Consider the following 21,349-nt stretch of genomic DNA (forward strand, 5'->3'; position numbering starts at 1 on the left):
TCTTCAGAAGCTTGAAGGCTATGGAAGCCCTCCAAAAAGTTAGAGGGCAAAGAACAACTCTAAAACTGGCACATTTGTTTAAAAAAAACACTTGTCAATATTACAAGAGCCAGCTTGCTTTCCCTTGTGACACGTTTTCTTAGGAGGCAAGGGATGGGACCATGTGACTTGGACAAGCTGTTTCCCTCTGTCTCAGTGTCCCACCTGTGAGTGGGTAGTCTGACTCAACTTCATTACAGACATCTGAATAAGGATCATGAACAGTGGCATCTAATTTCCAAAATAAAAACAGGAGAATGAGTATGTCTTTCACAACAGGACGTCAAGTCTACCTCAATGATATTGCTAGCCTTGAGTCCAGTGCTTCTCGCTCAGTGCAATTGTGCCCCCAGGGGACATCTGGGAAAGTCTGAAGGTGATTTTGGTTGTCACAACTGGGAGGAGAGAGAGGGAATGTTACGGGCATCTAGTGAGTAGAGGTCGGGACCTTGCTAAACACTCTACGATGCACAGGACTCACACCTACAGCAAAGGTTTATCTGGCCCCAAAAGTCAATGCCTTGGTTGAGAAACCCTGCCTTAGAGCAAACCACGGATACTCATCTTTAGCAGGTAACAGGGCATTTACTACCCACCTGTAAACCTACAGACTTCCCGACTTACACAGTTAATCCTGTGGCAGGAATGAAATAGATAGCGTGTGACCATCTAGTAGTATCTAGGTTTGCGCCTCAAGTCACATGGGACAGTGCTAGAGACTGACCTTTTCTATATTGGAGGCCTTTGGCAAGCCACCAGTTTTCTAACCTAAAAAGTCTAAGCAGCATTATTACAATACACATAATAACACGACAACTCTGCTTTTATAGAGAGATTAGATGTGGGAAAGGAGCTTATCTGACATCAGAAGGAAATGCTTTAAACGCATCACATCTGCTGGTTTGACTGTCAAATCTTGACAGCTGGAGAGGTAGGAAGGTAGACAGGAGAGAACACACCAAAGTTACCGGCCTGCTGAGTCCTCGGGTCTAACCATAATACACTTCGTACTGCCCTGGGTCCAGGGATATGTTCTAACACCCACTCAGTCACTTACGGTCCATAGACAGACCAAATATAAATTCACAATTACCAGCAAGTCTACCAAAAGAAGGCAGAGTTAAGAAACTGAAACGCGAGCCCTACCTGCTCTTTTTCTTCTTCATCGACAGAATCACCTGATTTTGCTTCTTCAGGGTCTTCCTCAGGTTTCTGTTTGGCAGGGCTGTCACACACAGTAAGGCCAACTGGTAGCTCAGCCAGACCCTAGACTTCCAGTGGGCACAAAACAGCTTATATTCCTCCCTACCAAGAATACCCTCTGTTTGGAAAGATTCAGGGCATGGACACCCTCTTCCCTCCAAGGAGAAGCCCTTTTTGCCAGGACATTAAAACAAGCTTCGAGCTTAATGTTTCTTTGGATGACAGGTTTAGAATACCACCGTTTTGCAGACCCTAAGAAATAATGGATCTAGACTTTGATCAACGGCTGCTAGAATCACCGAAGAGACATTACATGCCTCTGATGGACAGCCCCATACCGTCAATGAAGTCGCACAAAATAAAGCTGGAATCTGATCAGGACTCTAGACCTAACTACCGGTTGACAGAAAACTGGAGACAAGGGAACACATTCACCACCAAAACGATGCCGTCAGCCAGACCTAGAAGCTATTAGACAAAAGACCTATTTTCTTTACATAAATGGCAAGAAAATAAGGAATCTATCACTTGAAAGGCTTAAGGAACAAATCAACCAAACTCTGTTACACAAGGGGAGGTATGAACACTGCTATATATTTGTTAGTAAGGAACTGTTACACTTTATAAGGCATGTTTTGTCTTCTTCAAAAGACTGTTTGCTAGATGTTAGCAATTATAGCAAAATATGAATTAAAAACTTGTCAGAGAAGGAGACCTTGTCATCTAGAAATATCGTATTTGTGGATAAGATGACATGTCCGACTTGTTTCAAAGTAATCCAACTGGGGGGACATGGGTATGTATGGAGTTGTAATCCATTTGGAATAATTTTCACTTGGAGCATATGGGGGTATAGACGAAACAACAGCCAGGAGCTGTTAACTGTTGATACTGGGTGATAGGTACACAGGGGTTCATTTTACTATCCTTGGTATTTTGTGTATGTACATTTGCAGTTTCCCATGCTAAGAGTAAAAATGGATGAGGTCTTCAGAAATGCTGTTCCATGAATGTCTAAAAACAGAATATCAAAAGGAAAACCTAAGCAATGTGGAAGTCAGAATTACTAAGTTACATCCTACTAATTCTATATGTGTTTTACCAAAAACAGTTGGCCCCTAAAATCGGGGCTGTCCATTCATTATATACTGACCCCCTTGTGAAATGAGATGTGATGGTGGTCTGCCTGGTAGTTTGCCTTGTAATCCTGGGGCTCCATGAGACTTCAGCTGCTTACAGAAAAGAAACAAAAAAGCCACTATGAATAAAGAGTTCACAGCCAAGGTACAGTTCTTCAGCATTAGCAAGCTGGTGCACAGACCAGGTTCTGAGGATTAAGTATCCTTCTCTTCTTATTCTAAGCAACCACCGTCTTCATAAAGTCATCAAATTAGCACCTGCCAGTTTGCTAGGCCATTTTAACACAAGCTCTTGTATGAAGGGCCCAACCCTGAGACGGACAAGGAAACAGAGCCTCTGCTTATTTCGTCAAACGATGAAGTGGCCAAGCACCTGACCTGAGCTCCTCGAGTCCCAGGCTCTTATTTTTAAAAATTCCAGAGGAGTTACTCTGACTACAAGCGGGGAAGGGGTCTAAGAAGAAATGTTTAGCTTCAACAGGCATGTCACTTACAAGTCATAAATATCAGCAGCTCCTGTTTTCTTATACCTCATCAATTCAACCACATTTGGGGATCTAATGCTCTATAACTTGGTCGAAGACAAAAATTTAAAGTATATATCTAAGCTAGTTAGAAGTATACACAAGAGGGAATTCCACGGCGGTCCAGTGGTTAAGACTCGGCACTCTCACTGCCGAGGGCCCGGGTTCGATCCCTGGTTGGAGAACTAAGATCGTACAAGCCGAGCAACACAGCCACCCCCCACCCCCACCCCCCAAAAAATAAAAATAAAAAAAGATACACAAAAAACAAGTACTGCCGGTGGAGGGGTTGTGTGTGGGGGGAACAGACAGACCCTATGGCACCAAGTCTGTCCTCCCCTTAGGCGGTACCAGACTCCAACGTGCTCAAACGAGTCAAGTGCTCTTACATTTTGTTTCTCCATCGGACTTGCTTCTCCTGGGCATGCAAAGTTTGGAAACAGGTTTGGGGGACTTCTTTTTCTCTGCTATTTCCACTCTGCGCTCCTCACCACTTGTCTGCCTCCCATTTTCTAGACATCCATTCACTTCCCGACTGAAAGCATGAGCTCCGTTCTCCAAGGACAAATCTGTATTTAAAAGGGATTTGACTTTAGCCAGGTAGCCCTCCTACAGCAGGAAAGGATAATTTAAGTAGCAGTGAATGTAAACAAGTGGCCATGAGAGAATAAGGAAACACATGCGCTTCCTTTATAACTATCAGGTAACAGGGAGAGGTGGGATGATCCTGCCTCCCTGGTCACAGACAAGTTACATGGGAGGAAACGTTTTCTAGCCGCCGGGATGCTGACGACTTAACCTCCGATAATTCTTCTTTATGTCATTTGGTTTCCAAGTCACATAACTGATTCTTTATTTCTGTCTGCAGAAATTCAGGCAAGAGATTCCATTTCTCCTTCACACATTCCTAAGGGAAGGATATAGGTTTAGAAGTCTCCACATTCCCAAGCCATGAACCAATGGACTAATACACAAATAGTTACACTGCCTGGTCACATAACAATGACTGAATGGCAGGCAATGCTGAGTCGGCCAAAAAGGAAACTAAATATTCACAAGACATGTTCCTGCTGTTTTCGTTAAGATCATATCACACCATCTCCAGAGTGGTGAAAAATGGAAAGATTAAAGGTGAAACAGACACCTAATAGCATACTAGAACAAACCTGATTTTGAAAAACAGTGTGACCAGGACAAATTATAATCCAGACTCGATGGTACGGAACCCAGACTGGGAAACTCGATGAGTTACCAAAAGCTAACCAATAATAGCCTATTAGTCCAGCACGTTAGACAAAAACATCCACGTTATCCTCAACTTCAGGGAAAAGAGAGCCAATTCCACTTAAATTTGTTTTTAGGAACTACACAGTGTCTGTCAAATGGTCACATTTGACCACACATTTTGTTCAGGTGGAGATTACCTTACCTTTTCTGTTAAACTCTCTCTTTCCAAATCTGAGCCTGGGGGAAGAAAAGGGAAGATACAAACGCTTGTTCAGCAACATTGTCTATCTGTAAGAATACCACAGTTTAAAGAACTTTGGAAAGAAGTTTAACATGAATGTTAGAAAAAAATACAATGGCCCTTCCCTCCCCCAGTGTCTAGAATGCCCTAAGGTAATGCCTACACGTTAAGAAGTTATTTTCAATATGAATGAGGTCCCCCTTTTGGGGGGTGGTTTTCTGTTGGTGGTAAGAGATGGTATAGGAGCTCTAGAACAACATTTTTTCTTTTTTTTTTTTTTTAACGTTATTTTAAAGACACTGGGAAAGGGGAAGCAGGTCACACAGTTGGGTTCCTTCCCAAGCTAATTGACCTATAGGTGGTCTTCCTCCAGTTGGACCTGACAAGATTTCATAGAAGGGCATACAGCGGTTAGAAAGAGTGGACCAGGGTGACAGGATGCTGTGGGGAACAGCCAGCTAACATTCCCAAAGGCCAGGATGGGGTGGTGGCAGCATTCGGAGAAGGAATATATGAAAGTGGAGGAGTCAAGGCATCTGGGGCAGCAGGGGGTGCCCACACCCAAGCAAGAGAGATGAAGCTAGAAAAGTTGGCTGGCGCCTCACCCAAGAGCTCATCCTTGCAAATGTTTGTACCCAGTCATTCAGAAGTGCAGAACTGTCACGAGTTTAGCTGGAAAATCATGGCCTGATTTGGTTCTTGAAGATTAGTATCTTGCCTCTCTGGGGAGGAAGGCAGCGAAAAGAAGAAAGGAACAAAACTAGAAGACACCGAGGAAATGGGGAGGCTGCTGTTCCTAGCCTGGGCGCTGACTGTGGGCAGTTGGGTGCGAACAGGTCTAACCAGCTGGGCAAGCGTCCCTCAGCAGAGGGGCAGCACCCTGGGCAGGCACTGGGCCTCCACCATCTATGGATCCTCCCCTCCGGCACCCAGGCTAGGTACTCAGTTACCAGCAGCCCAAAGGGCAGGAACAGAGCTCTGCCAGGCTGGCCTTCCCAGAGGGCACGTGTAAGCAGCACAGCCAGGAAGGTGAGCGACAGGCTTTGCTGGCTTGTCGGGAAGGAGGGCGACGTCTGGCTCGGCACGGCTGGAGTCAGCGCTAGCCTCCCCTCGGACACGGGCACTGGGCCCCCGGCCTCAGGCGCACACAGGCCTCCAAAGCCCTTCCCTCAGGATGGCGCTCAGACCCTCCACCCAGCCCACCCTCCCGCCCCAAACACCAGCAGGTCAAGCACCACTCAGAGAAGGGGGCCTTTAAAGGGCTTTGGAAAATCTTAGAATCCGGATATGGAAGCTACTATGTTTCACTTGTAGCTGAGAGCTCTGCTCCCAGAGCACAGGATGGCCGAGGGGGGCGAGATGGGAGGGTCTCGCTGTGACCCCCAGGCACCGCTGGCCTTTTCAGCCACATGCCTGCCTTCCTTGGAAATACATTTCATTAACAGCCAAACGGAACACCCTGAGAAACAGGAGGAATTATTGGTTCGTTTCAACCCTTAGCAACAGTGAATTTTCACCACCGGCTATTTCGTCTGCTCTCTGCAATGCGCTGGAACTTTCCTTTGGGCTAAACGTGCCTCAGCTGTCCACGGCACCCGACACACATGGTGACTCCGCCTGACCCAGGAGCGCCCTGGGCCCCAGGCACAGGGTCCCTCCTTCCTGACCACCCCCTCGTGGGAGTGCTGAGGCCAGCCAGCCCCCAGCTCTGGGGGCTCAGCGTCCCCTTGGAAGTGACTGCGCGTCAAGCTCCCCACCGACCCCCTCCCCCCTGGTCTCCCTCCCGCCAGGGCCGCTTCGTGCGCGGTGCCGGTCGGGCCCTCCTCAGGGGGAAGGAGACCCCGGCCGACTCCGCTCCACTGACCTGCCGCTGCCCATCCGGGACGTGGCCGGCGAACGACCGGTAGGTGTCGGGGAAGGCCCGAGGGCGGGCGCCCTCCCGCACCCTCACGACGCGGTGCTGCTCCGGGTGGAGCCCGCGACCTGGGGGGCAAGAGGCGCGACGGGGGTGGGAACGAGACGGGGCCACGAGAAACCCACCCCGGGCCGGGGCGCAGAGGCAGGAGGCGGCGAGGAGGGCCGGCCCAGCCGCGAAGCCCGTGCCTCCGCCCCGCCCAGACCCGAGCGGCCCTCAGACCTCCCTGCCGGCCGCTGGGCTCGGGGTGGGCGACGGACGCGTCGAAGAAGCCGTCCCGCTCGAGCCGTCCAGAGAGGCCGGCCCAGGGGTTGTGCCTGTTCCCGGCGTGGGGCGAGCACCAGGGCCTGAGGGTGTGGAGCCGTCCGGTTGCAGGTCACAGGCTTTGCCTGTCGGAAAGGAGGGCTGCGATGGGGCTGTGCCGACGGAAGGGGAGGATGGAGCCGCTCACAGTCCCCGTTTCCCAGGCAGAGCTTCATCGCGGACCCTGTTCTCAGCAGCCATGCGCAGCAGGGACACCCAGGCCTGGCGAGTCTGCGCCCCACCCAGGGCCGCTGGGTTCCTGCGCGGCAGCCCGGCATCTCCTGCTGAGAAACCCCAGAGACCGTGCTCTGTCCCCCGAGCCCACCGCAGCGCTGCAGAGCCCAGGGGGGCTGGGGGCTTCACCCCAAACTTGAGGAAGCCACACCTGGGGGCCGGGCCACAAGCGGGGGTCCCACCTTCCCCGCAGGAGCAGACCCCACGGAGGGTCTATCTTTTGGAAATAAAGTTAGACTAACAGGTTTTACACACAGAATCTCATAGCTGGGAAAAGTCCTTTGTGTCATCCATGTAGCTTCGTAAGATTTTTTTTTAATGAGAGGATGGATTTCCTTGAGCAAGAGTCAATTTCCAGGAATGGGTCCCTGGATACCAAGGACTGTTTTGGGGAAGAAAGACGAATCTATTCTGTGAACGCCTTATAGAACTTATTCTATATTGTAGTTCTCTCTGGAAACACATGTACCGTTGATCTTTGTAGCAGCCCTTAACATCCTCAATAGAAGCTCTCATTTCCCCATTAGTACTTGTTATAGACTGAATATTTGGGTCTCCCCAGCATTCACATGTTGACACCCTACCTCCAATGTGATGGTATTAGAAGGTGGGTCTTTTGGGAGGTGATTAGGATTTGATGAGGTCATCGGGATGGAGCCCTCATGATGAGATTCTTACCCTTGTGAGTCATGAGAGAGCTGGCTTTTTCTCTCTGCTCTCTGCCCTGTGAGGACACAATGAGAAGTGGACAGTCTGCAACCCGGAAGAGAGTCCTCACCAGAAGGCGATGATCCTGGCACCTAGATCTCAGACTTCCAGCCTCCAGGACTGAGAAGGCATTTTTGTTGTTTACAAGCCCCCACCCCGCCCCGTTTGTGGTACTTTGCGACAGCAGCCCAAACTGACTTAGCGCTCTTTTCTTCAACTAAATGGAAGAATTTGTGAAGCCCATCCATTTTATGATACAATTTCCCAAATAACCAATATTCTGTCTACACACTCTGATTTCTCAACTTTTTTATTTATCAAAACTGTTATAAAAAAAGCTTCCAGGGCTTCCCTGGTGGCGCAGTGGTTGAGAATCTGCCTGCCAATGCAGGGGGCACGGGTTCGAGCACTGGTCTGGGAAGATCCCACATGCCGCGGAGCAACTGGGCCCGTGAGCCACAACTATTGAGCCTGCGCGTCTGGAGCTTGTGCTCCACAACAAGAGAGGCCGCAACGGTGAGAGGCCCGCGCACTGCGATGAAGAGTGGCCCCTGCTCGCCGCAACTAGAGAAAGCTCTTGCACGGAAACGAAGACACAACACAGCCAAAAATAAATAAATAAATAAATTTAAAAAGGAAAAAAAAAACCTTCCATATTTTTTCCTAATAAATTGTTTCCAATCCAAGTTGTCACTATAATGGTTCTATGATATTAATAATTTGAGCCCTAAAACCCTGCTTAAAATAATCATTTATTTGTCTTATGAATAAGTTCAGGGTTCAAATGCAAAAGTTTTAAAAGGATATACTGGGTAAAACATCTATGTCATCCCTCTGAAGGAAACAAGGAGGGAAGAAAGGAAGGAAGGAAAAAACATTGAATTCGCCCTCAGTTTAGCTGCCACTTCCTAAGGGAAGCCCTTCCCAATTCCAGACCCCCAGGCATCACAAATAAGCTCTCATGGGACACTGTCCATACTGTTGCAGGTCATGTTCCCTGAAAAGCTGATTCTGAGACAGGGACAGACTTTCAGGAAGTTTCTTGGGGTGTGTTTTTTGGGATAAACATAGAATTACCGTATGACTCAGCAATTCCACTCCTAAATCATTGAAAACAAACACTGAAACAAACCTACGTACACACATGTTTATAGCAGCACTATTCACGGTAGAAAAATCATGGAAATAACCCAAATGTCCATCAATAGATGAATGAATAAACAAATTGTGGTATATACCTACAGTGGAATAGTAACTCAGTCATAAAAAGGAATGGAGCAATTAAATATCAAACAATTACACGGCCAAAACATTTTTTTAAGGAATGAAATACTAATACATATTACAGTGTGGATGACTCTCACAAACATCATGCTAAGTGAAAGATGCCAGACACAAAGGTCACACACTGTATGATTCCATTTATCTGAAATATCCAGAATAAGTAAATCCATAGAGAAAGAAAGCAGATTAGTGGTCTCCAGGGCCTGACAGAGAGAGAGAAGTAGTATCTTCTCAATGGGTACAGAGTTTCCTTTTGGGGTGATAAAAATGTCTGTGGGAAGCAAAATTTTTTTAATTGGAAAATGATTGATTAAAAACAAAAGTCTGTGGGGTATTTCTTGGTACTGCCTTTCCCAATTTTCACAGTAAATGGTCAAGTACACAGTAAATGGTCAAGTACAGCAGCCATGGTTTGAGAAAGAAATGATGACCAGGGCTCAGAACACTCACTCAGGGACGAGGGTGAGGGTCACCCCACCAAGTAAGCCATCCATTTTAGCAGAGATATTACCCAAGGATGAAGGGAATTGAGAATGGATAGCACAGGAAGGAGACAATGACTATCAGTTGTGGCCTTGAGGCCACCTACAGTAACAGAGGCTATATTTCGACACACTGACCCTCCTTTCACTAGTAGTTCATCTCACTCACCCTCTCCCCTAAAAACGATCCATGGAAACTATGAAAGACTTGTTTCCAGAACTTATGCAAAGACGTTGATCCGAGTAAAGGCAACAAAAGCAAAAATAAACAAGTGGGGCTACATCCAACTAAAAAGCACAACAAGGGAAACCACCAACAAAATGAAAAGGCAACGTACCGAATGAGAGAAAATTTTTGCAAATCATATATCTTATAAGGGGTTAGTATTCAAATTATACGAAGAACTCATACCAAAACAATAGAAAAAAAATCCAACTAGGGCTTCCCTGGTGGTGCAGTGGTTGAGAATCTGCCTGCCAATGCAGGGACACGGGTTCGAGCCCTGGTCTGGAAAGATCCCACATGCCACGGAGCAACTAGGCCCGTGAGCCACAATTGCTGAGCCTGCGCGTCTGGAGCCTGTGCTCCGCAACAAGAGAGGCCGCGATAGTGAGAGGCCCGCGCACCGCGATGAAGAGTGGCCCCCACTTGCTGCAACTAGAGAATGCCCTCGCACAGAAATGAAGACCCAACACAGGCATAAATAAATAAATAAATAAAATTACACACAAAAAAATCCAACTAAAAAATGGGCAGAGGATCTGAATAGACATTTTTACAAAGAAGATACAGAGATGGCCAGCAGGTAATTAAAAAGGCACCTAAAATCACTAATCAGCAGAGAAATGCAAATCAAACCACAAAGAGATATCACCTCATACAGGTTAGAATGGCTAATATCAAAAAGACAGGAACTAACAAGTGTTGGCAAGGGTGTGGAGAAAAGGGAAGCCTTGTGCACTGTTGGTAGGAACGTAAATTGGTGCAGCCACTATGGAAAACAGTATGGAGGTCCTCAAAAAATTAAAAATAGAACTATCATATGATCCAGCAATTCCACTATTTGGTATTTGTATGAAGGAAACAGAAACTCTAATTCAAAATGAAATCTGTACCCCCGTATTCACTGCAGCATTATTTACAATAGCCAAGACTTGGAAACCCCTGTGTTCATCTATGGATAAATGGATAAAGGACATTTGGCATAATATGCCAAATTATTTATTTATATATGTATATAATTTTATATATATGTATATAATTATATATATGTATATAATTTTATATATATATATATATATATAATTCAGCCATGAGAAAGAAGCAAATCCTGCCATTTGTGACAGCATGAATGGACCGTGAGGGCGTTATGCTAGGTAAAATATGTCAGACAGAGAAAGAAAAATCCTGTATGATCTCACTTTATATGGAATTTTAAAAAAGCTCATAGATACATAGACTGGTGGTTACCAGAGGCAGGGGGTGGAGGGTGGGTGAAATGGGTAAAGATGGTCAATATGTACAAACTGCCAGTTATAAAATAAATAAGTCCTGGGGATGTGACTATAGTTAATAAACCGTACTGCATATTTGAAAATTGCTAAGCTAGTTATTTTTCTCTCCACAGTGGATGCTGATTCAGTCAAGAACCCCCTCCTCACTTCTGATGGCCTGAAGAGCCTCCAATAGAGGTATATCAAAGAATGGGAAAGAGCTTCCTGAGACATTCAGCTACTTGGTTTGCATCCTGGGCTCCTCTTGATTCACCTCCGGCCGCTGTTACTGGGAGACCGATGTGAGAACAAGCAGCGAATGGGGGCCTGGGAGGTTGCAGAGAATCTGTTCACCGACAAGGAGAGTCCAACTGTCCTCAGAACTTGGATTCTGGACACTGAGCTTGAGAAAGGGAAGCTACTTTGAGGCCAACACAGCACCTCAGACTGCCCTCTGGGTGACCCTTGGGGTACACGACTGGGCATTTTTCTAAATATGAAAATTGGAAATATTTCCTTTTTTGACATTAGCGATGGAGCCCGTATTTTCTCATTCACCAAAATTTCTGCTGCAGAGACTCTGTGCCCATTCTTTTCACCTTCAAATCCAAGTACGTAATAGTGATCAGGGTGCCCTGAGGATCTATCCAGTGTTGGATCCAGGTTCAGTAATCCCTCCAATGCATGCTAGGGAAGACCAGTGAAACTCTTAACCACAAACACAAACAGAATACTTGGGGGGAAAAATATGTACGTGATACAGAAGTATTCTGCTAGTTTTACAAATTAAACATGTCAGAGGACAAAAATGTATGGAACCTTTTATGAATCATCAACCTAGATTTTAATAACTTAATAATTTGTATCTCTTGAACATTCAGATCAAGAACTTGTATTTTGTTCTAAGGACTATCTAATGTATTACAGAGATTTTTTTATCTCAAAGAAAATATTTTATAAGATCTAAGTACATCATGATTTATTAAAATGATAGTAATATTGGGTTGGCCAAACTGTTCATTCGGGTTTTTCTGTAAGATGTTATGAAAAACCCAAACGAACTTTTTGGCCAACCCAATATTAGGCCCTCTTATAAACCAGTAAATAAAATTTATGTACTATAAAATTGAGAAATGAATAAATAGATTACAATTTATATTCTTTTTTCTTTTCTTTTCTTTTCTTTTTTTTTTTTGGTCACACCACACGGCATGCGGGGATCTTATTTCCCAGACCAGGGATCGAACCCGTGCCCCCTGCAGTGGAAACGTGGAGTCTTAACCACTGAACCTCCAGGGAAGTCCCTATAATTTATATTCTTAAATAAACATTTTCACCATTATGAAGTCATGGAGTTTTTTTCTAATGTTTCACTACACCTGAGTGTCTCAAGGTTAACAATGACCTTTAGGTGCTGCAGACATTGAATGCTGTTGTCTAAAGGCTACTGTTGGAAATTTCCTGGCGGTCCAGTGGTTAAGACTCTGCACTCTCACTGCTGAGGGCCCGGGTTCGATCCCTGGTTGGGGAACTAAGATCCCACAAGCCATACAGTGTGGCAAAAAAATAAATAAATAAAATAAATAAATAAAGGCTACTGTTGTCAAGTTGGATATAATCATCATTCCTTTGCCCTCTAACTTTCTGCTGTTGGCTTCCCCATTGCTGTGCCCTCCTATAATTGCCTTACTGCACCACTGGTCAATTGAAAGGTAAGATTTTTGGGGGTCATTTTTTGATACTCATTTCCCAAACTATGACCTTCCACCACAGATAAAGTGAACTCAAAGTTTTTCTTCAGGTCTGCAGATATTCTTTAGAGTTTCAGAACTCTAAGAACTTTCAAATGCAAAAATAACTAAGAACTTTCAAATGCAAAACTCAGCTATTATTTAAGAAGAGATTTGAGATTCCTGTTTGCAGAGACACTGAGGAGCCCGTATTTCCCGTTCACATAAGAATACTGGAGATCTATCGCTAAATTATTTAAAGATGCACTTTCGGTCAAGTCAGTGAGATACGAGGATCCAGATAAGTGCCAAGAGCTAAATGTGGAGCATTAATTATCAAGTGCTGTTGGCACGACCTTGAGCGAAGCCTGTGTGTCGGAGCACATCAGCTCCACTCCTCAATCTTGGGTTCCAGGACACATGTTCAGGGAGATGAGGTGGGAATTTGACCCCTGCTGAGTGAGATCTTGAAACACGGGGTCCAATCAAACATAGGAGACTTTTAAAGTCCACAGCTGCCAATGAGAGCGGGCAAGGAAAGCTTTACCACTGATCCAGGGGAAGGCGGGCAAGCTCCTCTCTGTGCAAATCTCCAACCGGGAAAAATATTGTAAGTAACTCCAGGATCAAAGGGCCGAGTCCCACCCACCTGGACTTTGTGAGGAGCAGGAGGTCTGATGACACAGGTGGGAGTGGTGACCCTGGTCGTCCCAGAACACACTCAACACGACCCATCATGAGACCTGCACAGTAGAAATGGGCAGAGACCTGGAATGCACATTTTCCCCTAAAAATCATTGTTCTTTCTAACACCCCAGCCAAACTTTGCCTCTCAGTTAAGAGAAAATTAATATGCTTTAATAATAAAACCATAAATGTTTAATAATAAAACCATAAATAATAAAACCATAATAAGTTTAATAATAAAACCATATTCTTACTGGAATAGACTAAGGTCACAGAAGATATTGCCTTTGAAAATAGAACACAAATTATATTTGTTTTCTTTATTTACAAAATTGGAAAATAAAAGAAATGTAAGTAACTTAGAATCCTAATTCCTTAACATACCCCCAAGGTAGCATTGCTCTGAATTTCCTTCAAATTTTTGTGTTTTGCTTGATTTTTATTTGTTTATGAAAAATCGACAGAACCTCAGCCTGAGAAACGGTGCCATGAGCTAAGCCAGGCCACCCACGGGGCTCCACAGAGGCTGAGGGGTCCGCAGGGCAATGAGAGACTCCCAGCTGGGCTTGGATCCTGCAGTGTCCCCTAACTGATGCCAGGGCTACCACGTGCCTACAGGGATGCAGCAGCACTGGGCCAGGTGAGCTGTCTGCTTGCATGAGAAGAAACCCCGGTGCCTCTGTCCTCCTCACCCTTTTCCCAGGAGGCCTAAAACAGGGGAGGTCAAGGGCATCCCATACTGTCTCACCACACTGATCAGCTGAGGTGCTCCCTGTTCACCTTGAGAGGCTTGGGAGGGCAGGATTGGGTCCTGTGGGACTAAGATGTTGAACCACTCCAGGGACACTTTCCACAAAAAACACAACGCAACCTGCACCTCCCGAAGTCATGCATATGGCAGCCCTACAGCACCTAGAGTGCTCTCTTTAGGGCCTTGTAAGGACTGGTTATCCATTCCCTGGGATACCTACTCAGTTCATCCTTCACTCGCTGGCATTGATATTAACCATCATTTATCTCCTCTGCATGGTCACATGCATTAGTGGCCACCCCAGAGCGCTCCTCCGGTTTTTTGGTTTTCCTCAAGTGCCCTTATTTGCCCTCTGTGCTTCCTCATGCCCCTTCTACACTCACATTTCCTCTTCTTGTTCTTTTTCATCTCCTTTTACTTTCTTGATTCATTCTCTTGAATCCAGGATGAGAGGATTTCTGAAATCAGATTCCTGATGGGATAATCCTTTTTCAAAAAACTGTGTAATCTTGATAGCTGAAAGGCAGAAAACAATTGTGCATGTCCAGAGCCATCCAGTGCAGAAGAACCCCCGTAGAAGGGGTACACAGCTCTTCTGACACCCAGCCCACCTCTATGCCTGGGCCACTCAGGGGTGCTCAACATGGCTCAAGGGTGCAGACAGGGTGTCAGGAGCCAGGATGACACTGAGAGAGTGGGGAAGGAGGGCTGGAGAGAGATTTTATAGACATTGAAGTTCCCAGGACCTCAGGTGCCTGGATGAGACCAGGCTCTTCAGGATGAGAATCATAAAAAGAGGGAACAGGGAAGAACTACAGAGAGGAGTCTATGGATAGGAAATAAACAGAATAAAAAGAGAGACATAAGTAGGAAATAAATTACGTGATGATTGCTGGTCTCTGTATCCTAATCCTCAGAATCTGTAACACAGGATTCTGCAGGTACCAGGGCAGTGATGGTGATGGAGTGGCCTTGGGAAGAGAAAGCACAGAGTTAGGGTGGAGGTGAGAACTTGGGTCCCTGCTGCCCCCTTTAACTTCCCCATCCCTGGCAGCGCCCTTAAACCAGGAGGAAACCTGAGGACAGGACATGAAGGTGCTGCCACAAGACCTGAACGTGCAGAGGGAGAATGTCTGCTTCTCACCCAGCACCTGAATCACACACGAAGGACTCTGAAGGTTCAAGTGTCTGTGAGGGAGTCGTTTCCCACCAGATAGCCTGCATTGTAAGTCAATCCCAAAACCCAACCCCAGAACGCTAGTGCTCAATTCCCAAGAAATGCCAACCAAACACAACCTTATTTATCTTATAACTTGAAGTTTGTACCTTTTGACCACTTTCAGCTATTTCACCCACCTCCCGCCTCTGAAAACCACCAGTCTGTTCTATGTATCTGTGAGTTTTTTTTTCTTTATTTTAAAGATTCCACATATAAGTGATCTCATAAGTATTTGTTTCGCCGGCTGACTTAATGCACTTAGCATAATGCCCTCAAGGTCTATCTGTGTTGTCGCAAATGGCAGATTTCCTTCTTTTTATGTGGCTGAATAAAATTCCATTATATATATCTCTCTCACATTTTCTTTATCCATTCACCTGTTGATGGACACTGAGTTGTTTCCTAGTCTTGCTTTGCCTATTTTATTTTATTTTTTTATCCACACTGCATGGCATGCGGGACCTTAGTTCCCTGACCAGGGATCAAACCCGTGCCCCCTGCAGTGGAAGCGTGGAGTCTTAACCACTGGACGACCAGGAAAGTCCCCTGCCTTGCCTCTTTTAGAATCAGATTATTTGGGGTTTTTTTGCTATGGAGTTGTGTGAATTCCTTATAGATTTGGGATATTAACCTCTTATCATACATGGGGTTTGCAAATATTTTTTCCCATTCCTAGGTTGCCTTTTCATTTTGTTGATTGTTTCTTTTGCTCTCCAGAAGCTTTTTAGTTTGGTGTAGTCACATTGGTTCCTTTTTGTTTTTGTTGCTTGTGGTTTTGTTGTCACACCCAAAATATCATCACCAAGACCAATGTTAAGGAGCTTTCTCTTTATGTTCTCTTCTAGGAGTTTTACAGTTTCAGGTCTTAACATTTAAGTCTTCAATCCATTTCAAGTTAAGTTTTACAAATGGTGTAAGATAGGGGTCCAGTTTCATTGTTTTGCATGTGGGTATCCAGTTTTCCCAACACCATTTACTGAAGAGACTATCTTTTCCCTGCTGAGTACCCTTGGATCCCTGTCAATTAGTTGCCTGTATGTGTGTGGGTTTATTTCTGGGCTCTTGGTTCTGTTCCATTGGTGTATATGTCTGTTTCCATGCGAGTACCATACCATTTTGATTACTATAGCTTTGTAGTATAATTTGAAATCAGGAAAAGTGTTGCCTCCAGCTTTGTTCTTCTTTCTCAGGATTGCTGTGGCTTTTGAAGTCTAGTGCAGTTCCATATGAGTATTAGGATTGTTTTTTCTATTTATGTAAAAAAAAGTCATTGGACTTTTGATAGGGATTGCACTGGATCTGTAGATTGCTTTAGGTTGTATGGACATATACCCTCTGAGTGAGACATGTATGTAGGTGATTTGCCTAAGACTTATTAAAGCAAAACAAAAAAAGTCAAAGAAACTGCTACATTAGAAAAGACTAAACGTGTAGAGTATGGGCGGCTGGTGTATGCTAGGGATGATCCAGCCCCTTCCAGGTCAGAGAGGTGGGTGAGAAGCAGCAATTACAACAGATAAAGATGATCCTCTCTGTTTACCGCTCCCCCGGGGCCCATGTTATTCTGGGCTGCATCATTTAAATTCAAAACACACTTTTGATATAGGGCCCTTGTAGCCATCTTGTTGTGCTACTCTTCACAACCCATGAGCAGGGTCACAGGAAACGGTAAACAGGTCTGGCTTTCCATGTCACCACTCATACAAGCCAGTGCTTTTCCACACTTGATCTACAGATCACAGACAGGTGAGGATTATGAAAAAAACAAGAACAAAGCTTTATTATAAGTTATGAACACAACACAAGGGTTCTGGAAGGAAAACAGGGAGGGGGAGGAGTCAGCTACAGGCAACAGGGGGCATCCCCTTGTTCCAGGACAAGCACGGAGTTGTGCTTGATGCCACAGAGGGGGAAAGGACAGGAAGGATAGAGCCCCAAGCACTAATGGTCATTCAACTCATAGAAACATCTTGCTCATTTTTCCACAGAAAGTGACTATGGCTAAATATTTTAAAGAAGCAAGTAGAAGTCTCATCTGCCTAGGTTATCTTGAAAAACTTACGTACCTGAAATGCGGATATGTCTGCTGCCTCTGGTGCATCAACTCAACACAGAGGGAGTCCCATGGAAGCGTTCACTGTGCCCGTTCTGCTCTGTGGCCACTGAGAAGAATGAGACCAAGACAAATGATCAGTTGAGGAAGCTGGTGTCCAAGATCAAGGACATGGAGCCCCACCTGAGTAATGCTCCACAGTTTAACCCAAGGATGCTGAAGCTCCAAGGGGAGGCATCTGTCCTAACTACTCCTCCCCACGGAGGACCCAGGAAGAAGCAGCTCTGCTAAGGTCTCCATTAAATATGGGCATTATTTGAATCCTGGCACCTAAATTTTTATCCCCTAAACAATGGTGTTTCTCACCCTGAGTATGAATTAGAACCACCTGGAGATTTTTAAGAGGATATAGTATTTAGGTCATGCCTTGATCTGTGTTGTTCAATAAGGTAGGCACTGGTGGCCATTAAGCACTCAAAACAGGGGTAGTGCCATAGAGAAATGATAATATTTTGGCTATATTGAGCTTAATACATATCTTATTGAAGTCGTTTTTGAATAAGTTTACAAGAAACTTTAGAATTACACCTGTTACTCATGTTCTATTTCTATTGAGAAGCACTGCCTCAACTATGGCTTCTCAAACTTGAATGTGCATTTAATTACCTGGGGTCTTCTTAAAATGCAGATTCTGATTCTATAAGGGCTGGACTAGCCTGAGAATCTGCATTTCTGACATGAGCCCAGGATGATACCTCTGGTTCCTGACCACACGTGGAGAGTAACAAAACCAGCACTGTCTGAATCTGCAATGTTTTTGAGCCCCCAGGTGATTCTAACCCACACTGGGTGTGGGCAACCACTGTGATGGATGAATGTATGTTTGGTAAATATCCCAGTTCACAATATCACTTGTGAGAAGAATGAATTGTTGATTTTCTAAGTGAGTTTACTCTTTGCTCCATGCAAACTTGTATTGAGGATAGCAAAACCGGTCCCAGACATTTTGTCCTTGACAACCCACAGTCTGACTATCAGACATGTCCCAGCATCTTCCACTGAGCCAATCATCAGAGAACCTAACAAAGTGAGTGGCACTGTTCCAGACAACAGGGGCACTTCTGAAACTTCCTGTGCCTCCATCCACAGTCTTGTTAGAATAAGCAGTTCTGCTCCAGACTCTGATAATTAGGGCTAGCTGGAGATGCTGGCAGTCCATAAAGCCATTCTTCTCCAGTTTCCCTTCTCGTCTGAGCAAGTTCTAACTCTAAGTTGCCGTGAAGGTCCAAAGGCATCCCTACTCATGCCCAAGGAAATCTCTGATTGGCTGGGAAAGATGCCTCTTGCTCTGTCTTGATGTTGGCCAAGATAATACTTTTAAGCTGTTAACAGACCCTAAGTGTCTCAGATGAAAGGTACTGTAGCGGGAATTGCCATCGTTAACAGCATTCCATACAGGTAACTCTTGACTGTTCCAATTTCTCAAAAATTTGCACACTTTGACTGCCTCTAGAACATCTCTAGGGTGTGTGAAAGAAAAAAAGAGGCCTGTACAATTTATTTCTCAAAATATACACAGAAATATTTTGCACATACAAACAAGGAAACCTTATAAATAATGTATGGGGAGCAATGTAATGTCGATAACGGAACTACTCATTTCGAAAGACAACACTGTCACCAAGTGTCCCCTCACCAAAACTGACTGGGAATTTTTAGGGGCCGCCAAACCAGAGGTGGAGATTTATAGGAACCTGGGATGTTTGAAAAATGGTTTTGGACGACCTCCTTGAGGAAGGCACCAAGCGTCATCCCAAATTGCAAAAATGGCTACAGCTTGACTCCTTGTGTCCTCACTCTTTGCAACGTGACATTCCAACTTCTCCCATCAAGAGGCAGAGGTGATTTCCCCACCCTTGAAGTTAGGTGACTTGCCATGGCCAATAGAAGGCAGCAGAAACGATGGTGTGCCAGTTCAGAGCTAGGTCCCACGATGCTTCTACTCTTCCTCTCGGAGCCCTGCTACCACCATGTGCACAAGCCCCAGTTACTAGCTGGGGCATAGAGGCATGTGGCCCAGTCAGGCCCCCGGCCCGGCTACAGCCAGCCCCCAGCTGACCCCACAGGTGTAGCAGCAATTCCAGCCATGATAAGCAGGGTTGTGAGGAAGAATTAAGAGCATAAGCATATGCTATAATTTATAAACCACTCTGTCAACCTACGACATTATTTTTCAGAAGCATTTTTGTTATTTTGAATCCCTGTGTGGACATACTGAAAACAGCACTCCAATGATTGTTGGAGAGCAAAGGATGCAACCTGAAATTGAGAGTAAAATATATTAGTTTATCCAGATTCACATATTTGTATAAATTACTAGAAAATCATCTGAAGAAAAACAGACACGAATGAAAAAAACAGTCCAAAGAACACGGGTGAAGAAACATGTCAATTTATCACCAACTAGTACATCAAAGATGTAATGGAAAGTATATGTTTGGTTCTCTGTATAATGCTGTATAATTTTCATCACAAAAGCATTATTTGATTTGTACATACCTGGAAGAAAACAAAGCATTAAGATTATCTGCTGGTGTGAAAACTGGCCCCTATACACAGAGGGCAATGAGAGACTGAAGAAAGAGGCAGCCCGCTCCAGACTAGTCAGTGGCAGTTTTAACAAGCAAGGGAACCTGCTTACAAGGCTTGCCTTGGTCAGCTGAAAGACAAATAGATCTCAGCACCCACCCGCCAGGATCTTGAGTTTACACAGAGACCTTAACAGGCTTCAGTCACGTATACTGTCCACATGGTCTCAAGAACACATTACTCGCTCACGGCTGAGTTCTTGAAAATGGTTCCCACTGTGGGAATGGTGGGCAGAATGTATATTCCAAGGTCAGGGGAGGGGGTGAGGAGTCTCTGATTGCCCGGGTCCAGCTCTCGGCTCAACTGGCAGTTATGCCCCCTCAATGGCCTCCTCTGACATTTCAGCAAGGAAGGATGCCAGAAAAGATAGCCTAGGGCAGAAACCACTCAACTTGTTATCACAAATGCCAGGGCAACCCAAGCAAGTGGATATACAAGCCTACATAGGGCCTGGAAGTAGGAAGCATTTGGGGACTACACCTGGGCTGGTACTGACCTGCCTCCCCAAAGGGACAAGGAGAGCAGAAACTTGGAGGGAGTCAAGACAGAGAACAAAGAAAGGCAAGGCTGGATATGGAACAACGTGTGGATCCAGGAGCATGTGTCTCAGAACTGCCGGGGCTCTGCAGACCAGCTGCATCCCCATTCTCCTTGACCCTCATTGGTATAATTAACTCAGGGTGGGCTCATTCCGGCTGCCAAGTCACTTCCCACCTGTCCGTCGAGTTGACAGTTACTTGCTCACAGTGAACCAACCTCCCTGGACCTAACAGCTACTGCAGGAAGCGGTAGTGGAGAGCAAGGTGATGACAATGACCAGATGCGAAGGAGGAAGAGACGCTCAGTGGACCGACTGGGTGGATTGATGGTGTGGGGTTAAGTCTGCAGAGCTAAAGGGGCCAGATGTAGAAAAGGGAAGGGGAATCATGAGGATATAGTCAAGCCCCATCTTATGGATATTTCATCCATATGTTGTATACAAGTTCCATTAAATTTGCTCTGAATGAAAAAGAGAGAACAAAATTATCCTTTAAACCATGTCAGTGACTTTATTTACCATCTCATTTGATGAGCTCATAGCCCAGGGTCAGAGGGAAATGGGAGCTGTGAGTCTGCCATCTCTCAGGAAGTCTCAGGCCTCAGAGGCCCCTCACAGCCAAACTACCTCACCTTTTGCACTTTTTAAGCAACGTTATTCCTAAGTGCGAGTCACCCTCTTCATCGGGTTCTCCAAGAAACAGCAATCTCTCCCAATGAGAGAGGAAAAATGAGCTACTTTGGCTTTTTGAGGAACAATATGTAGTTCTCCAAAATGGTACCTTCCTGGGGGATTTTTCAAGAAAATTAAACATCAGTAGTGATTTGTTTGTCTTCACATAACTTATGACCCAGATATGCTGAGAAATAAAAAAGGATGAACGAATCAAGGGCAGCTGATCCAAGGAGGCAAGGGGCAACTTCCACCGC

This window comes from Balaenoptera borealis, assembly GCF_965194805.1.
Source record: "Balaenoptera borealis genome assembly, chromosome: 11".
Taxonomy (NCBI): Eukaryota; Metazoa; Chordata; class Mammalia; order Artiodactyla; family Balaenopteridae; genus Balaenoptera; species Balaenoptera borealis.